The sequence below is a fragment of the Octopus bimaculoides genome, chromosome 11, assembly GCF_046866305.1.
Source record: "Octopus bimaculoides isolate indiv1 chromosome 11, ASM4686630v1, whole genome shotgun sequence".
Classification (NCBI taxonomy): Eukaryota; Metazoa; Mollusca; class Cephalopoda; order Octopoda; family Octopodidae; genus Octopus; species Octopus bimaculoides.
Genome location: NC_142938.1, coordinates 39,411,012 through 39,417,012, shown reverse-complemented (window position 1 = coordinate 39,417,012; position 6,001 = coordinate 39,411,012). Strand labels below are relative to the sequence as shown.

Below are 6,001 nucleotides of genomic sequence, written 5' to 3'. Positions count from 1 at the left end.
TACTGGCCTTATGCCAAAATTTGAAACCAATATCTAAACCAATATCTATAGTTCGACACGAATTAGGTCCATCTCAACTAATCGCTTCTAAATTCTTTATCCTTGGTGACTTCAGTGTTAACAACTCTTCGTGATTCCGTCTCTGATCATATACCGACGCTTCTGGTATAAAGGCTGAAACAATTGCCTTTCCGAACTGTCTGCAACATTTTCCTCTTTCTTCATCTAACTATTCCTGACCGACCTATCAACTCTTCCTTTAAGCATTGAAAATGATGACCGTCCCCCAAACCCGGCGGATCAACTGCAAAGGTAAAAGTGCAGGAAACATTCTTCACAGGGTTTTACAGTACAGGGCTAGTAAAGCTTCATTATGTGCCCAACGTAAGAGACGTTACAATAGGTAAAAACAAAGATGTTATCGTGATCAAACCAAACCTATCTTTCACCAAAAGGTTAAAACCACCAAAAAATTGTCCATTGAATGGAGTGTACAGAGTACTAATATAGGAAACACTTTGTAAGTACTTCGAGCTTGAAGGTGACAAGAAGAAGAAGGGCCAGATGATTCAGTTTTGAATTGTTTCGTAAGAAGAAATGTGAAAGAGAAAAACAAAACCAAAAGAAAAAAAAAAGATCCCAAAACTCTTCAAATAATTTTAACAAAGCTTTTCTTATTTCCAAACTAAACTTTTTCACCTGAGATTACACCTGATCCACTGATGCAGCTCAGCTTGCACCGCTTATTAGTTGACTCGTTGGAGTCCTGACAATTACCTGCTAACCACCTCTGACAGTACACATCCTTCCAGACATTCCCTTTCACATTTCTCACACCCCCAGGTATCAAAGTATTAAAACACAGCTAACCCAACTGGCCACTACAACAGAGAGAAATCAGTTTTCTTTCTCACACTGTCTAAGTTTTCCTGTTGATCAATTTGATCGCATCAATATTAGATTGCTGCATGGATTACAGGAACTTTGTACTATTTTTCCTTCTTCGGATTAAAAAAGACAAAACAAACAAACAAACAAACAAAAACAAACAAACAAAAAGTAGCACAGAGAAAAAAAGCAATAGACTAAACTTCAAACGAACTAGTGGGGACGCCTCTAGAAACAACAGGTAAAATATTCTTCAAATCACAATCTACAGTAATTTTTAAAAAGGCAATATTTGAAGATATATTCTTAGATCTGCTGTTTTTGAATAAACAATGGAACGGTCAGTTAGAGATATACGCGATCAGTATACTTCAATCTGGGCGCGGGTGTAACTGTGTGGTAAGAAACTTGCTTACCAGTCACATGATTCCGGGTTCAGTCCCATTGCGTGGCACCTTGGGCAAGTGTCTCCTACTATAGTCTCAGGCTGACCAAAGTCTTGTGAGTGGATTTGGTAGACGGAAACTGAAAGAAGCCCGTCGTTTATATATATATATGTATATATGTATATATGTGTGTGTGTGTGTGTGAGTGTGTGTATCTATGTTTATCCCCTCCCACCTCCGCTTTGACAACTGCTGTTGGTGTGTTTACATCCCCGTAAACTAGCGGTTCTAAAAGAGACCGATAGAATAAATACCAGGCGCTAAAAAACAAAAAAAGAACTGGGGTCGATTCACTCGACTAAAATTCTTCAAGGCAGTGCCCTAGCATGGCCGCAGTCTAATGATTGAAGCAAATAAAAGATAAAAGATAATATAAATCATGATCGATATATTGGTTATTGATCTATTGGACTTCATATAAACAATGATATACAGAGAACAAAATTTGGATACAAATAAAATAAAAAGGAATTAAAATGAGAATCGAAACCGCGATGAAATCGCAGCGTTTGCCTGCGTAGCAATTGCGTGAGACAAACATAAACATGGCTGTGTGGGTGAGAAGTTCGATTCGCAACCACATGGTTTCAGGTTCGGTCCTGCTGCGTGACATCTTGGGCAAGCATTATCACTATAACCCGAAGCCGATCAATGCCTTGTAAGTGGATATGGTAGACGGAAACTGTATGGAAGCCCAATGTGCGTGTGTGTATGTGTGTAGGTATTCATATAAATGTTTATCTACGTATGTATCTACATGTATACATATAAATAGGTAAATAGGTAGATACGCATGTGTGGGAGACTTTTTGGTTTTTTCGTCCCCTCCTCTCACCACTTCACAACCGGTGTCGATATATTTACATCCCTTATTTACTACATTAGTGGTTCAACAAATAAAATACATAGTAGACATACATATTGATTTCAAATTTTAGCACAAAGCTAGCAATTTCGGGGAAAGGGTAGTCGATTACATCGACCCCAGTGCTCAACTGGTACTTATTTTATCGACTCTGAAAGGGTAAAAGCAAAGTCGACCTCGGCAGAATTTGAACTCAGAACGTAGCGGCAGACGAGAAATACCGCTAAACATTTTGCCCGGTGTGCTAACACTTCTGCCAGCTCACTGCTTTAGACTTATAATACATACTGGTGATCGATTTGTTACCCTGAATCCTTCAAGGCGGTACTCCAACTTGGGCTGTGAAGTAGAAGACTACATATAACCTATTAAAATAATAATCAATAATCAATCAGAACAGGTGATTTCTCCTACTTTATTATCTGGTTATCAATTGTTTTTCCCATTGGCGTCACGTGTGAACTTTAGTAGAGCTGGAACATTCAGTCAATGGAACTATTTACGTATTTTATCGTTGTTCCACCTTCACCACTCAGCTCTATCACCCAGCATCCACTCGACCTCCCATACAACACAGACCACCACCAGCATCACTGGTCCGCCGTCAAACAACCTTTAAACTACTACTACTACTACTACTACTACTACTACTACTACTACTACTACTACTACTACTACCACTACTACTACTACTGCTGCTGCTGCTACTACTACTACTACTACCAACATCACCGCTGCTTCGCCTTCTAACATCGACTACAGCATTATCCCACTACCACTACAACCACTACCACCACTACTACCACCACTACTCGCGCTCCACCACCACCATCACCTTCCTTCAGTATCGGAAACATGCCTATGTAACGGGTGAAACATTCGGTGAAGCATCGGCAAAACACCTACAGGATTAAAATTAATCAATAATGGAAACATTAGATAAAAACACAATTATACTTATGGCCTGACTTTAATGATAATAATAACAAGAACAAGAACCAGAACAACAACAATTACAACAATAACAACAACAACCACAACAACAACAACAACAACAACAACAACAACAATAATAATAATAATAATAATAATAACGGTGATGATGTTGATAAGACGATGATAAAGGCAAACGATGCAGTTTATTATTGTTGTTTTATTGTTGGTTTTATTTCATTGTCGTTGTTGATGTATAGGTTTATTTTTGTCTTGTTTTGTTTTCTGTTTTTTATTTTGTGCATTTGTTTATGCCATTTATTTATTAGTTTCTTTTGTTTGTTTTATTTTTGGTTCTCATCATTCTCGATCGAGGAAATAAAGGGGAAAACAGCAACAATTGATTAAATCTAACATATTGGCCAACCGCATGGCTGGGGATTTGTAGAGTTGGTGGGGCGATAGAGAGAGAGAGGGAGAAAGAGAGAGAGGGAGAGAGAGAGAGGGAGAGAGAGAGAGAGAGAGGGAGGGTGGTGGTGGTGGAGAGAGTAAATCGGAGGAGAAGGAGGAAGAGGAGGAAAATTCAGTTAGAGAGACTGACAATGATATTCACATACAAGAGACAATGTGATTGAGGAAAAGAGAGACAGAGAGAGAATGGCAGATGCACTTTGTTGTGTATTAGAGAGAGAGGGAGAGAGATAGGGAAGAGAGAGATCGAAAGGGAAAAGAGGGAAAGGGAGGGAGGGAGGGAAGCTGCTCTCTGTCTAACGGTTTCAATTTCTTGTTTAAAATTCTTCCACTTAACTCGCGTTGTATTTGCCTGCACTTGCTGCCTATTTAAAAGAAACCACTACATATAAAAGCAAGACACCTTTGGTAGAATCTTTACACCAGACAACTGCAGAGGTGGCGAGCATTTGGGAATTTTAAGCCTTTGATCAACTTGATAGAAATGGCCGCCAAATCTGCAAATTACACCATATCATCTGAAATAGAGAAGGGCAGATTAGTTAGTATAGACCAAGCCACTTAAAAGGACGGACGGATACGCTTTGATTATATGTCTTCTCAGTCAAGGTGAGTTAAACAACTTCTGAGAAATTAACAACCACAATGATGTTTCCGAGGAACAAGCAACCATAATAATGTTCTGAGTAGCCAGCACCCATATTGATGTTTCTGAGAAGGCAGCATTCGTAATAATGTCCCTAGGTAACCAATACCCGTAATGCAGTTTCTGAGGAGTTCGCATCCATAATAATATGTCCGAGTAGCTAATACCCGTTATGCTGTTTTTAAGATGCCAACATCTTTAATACTGTTTGTAACCAGTACACAGAATAATATTTCAGAGTATCCACCACTCGTAATGCTATTACTGTCAGCACCCGTAATAATTTTTCTGAATACCCAGTGCCCTTAATGCTGTTTCTTAGTAACATCTGTAATGTAATATCTGTATAGCTAACGCCTATAATAATTTTTCTGTATAGATAGCACACTTAATGTGGTTTCTCAATAGCCAGCACTCGTAAGGATGTCTCCGAGTAGTCGACATCTGTACTAATGCTTCTGGGTTACCAGCATCCGTAATAAGGTTTCCATGAAATTATGGGCCGAAATATATATGAAGAGTGGCAATAATAATATCTGTTATACCTATTAAGCTATTACTTTCCATCTTTTCAGGAAATTTACTGGAATGAAAGTATGTGATGGTAGTTTCTAAGGATTATGGTGCTATACGCAGTAATGAATCGTTGGGGATGCAATTGGAAGTAATGAAAAGTATTGAATATAATGTGTGCATGGAATATCTAGGAAAGGAAACACACCGAAGTTATGTAAGACTAGAGATCAGTGGGTGTATTAGTTGGCAGTATTATTAGGGCACTGGATAGATAATTCGCGGGTAGTTATTCCAACTCTTTAATTTCTAAGTTCAAATCTTGGCAAGATAAACTTTGTTTATTTTCCCTGAATATATAAATAAGATAAGGAAGGATCGACTAGGAACAATTTTTCTCTTATTTCTTTTTTCACACTCCCAGAATCTGCTTCACTGCATTCTGATAGCTCCTGTGGTAGAGCCGTATCCTCTACAGTTTTGCCTCGAAGACTAGTGCCATAAAAATCGTTACAAGAAGAGAGGGTTACAAGAAGTGACAGAATAATGTTTTTTTATTGGTTGTGTTTATGGCTGTGTAGTTAATTCTTTTGGTGCGCGTTGGATCGTGGGAACTGACTGTTGTGCGCATAAATTAGGTTGTGCTCGTGCTTGTTATAGTAATGTCTTTAACAATGATGATGGTGGTTATGGGAATGATAGTGTTGATAGTGCTGGGTTTTCGTTGCTCGAAAGCATCTCCACCGTTTGTTGGTATCGGTTAGTTTTTTGTGTTGGTAATGTTTTTCTTTTTCTTTTCTTTACATTGGTAACATTTTACTATTTATGCTCCTCGCCGTCACATTCGACACATCACATATCTAAGTGGTCTCAAGTGAGGATAGGTGTATCTTGGGTGGCGGGGTCATTATCTTTTCATTTTGTTCTTGTTGTTCAGAGTATTTCAGATGTTGTTGTTGGTGACGTGGTAACTCTTGAGGGTGGTATTTCTTTTATTGTTTTTGTTGCTGTTGTTACCACTCTTGGCGTTGTAGTGCTGTTACTGTAGGTGCTGCTTCTTGTCTTGTAGCTGGTGTTGCAGTCACTGTTGCTGAAGTTGCATGCCATTGTTCTAGCTGCTGAAGTTGTAATTGTTTGTGGAGCTGTTGCTGCTTTTGAATCTGTGTTTTGTCACTGGGGAGGCCTTCTTTTGGCTGTAATTTTATTGTTGTTGTTGGAGGAAAATAGCTTTGACGTGAT

At 38.7% G+C, this 6,001-nt stretch overlaps 1 pseudogene; it reads left to right on the top strand.

Annotated features, from left to right (window-relative positions):
- The first annotated feature begins 272 nt into the window (after positions 1-272).
- On the top strand, positions 273-727 carry LOC149133261 (uncharacterized; annotated as a pseudogene).
- The last annotated feature ends 5,274 nt before the right edge of the window (positions 728-6,001 follow it).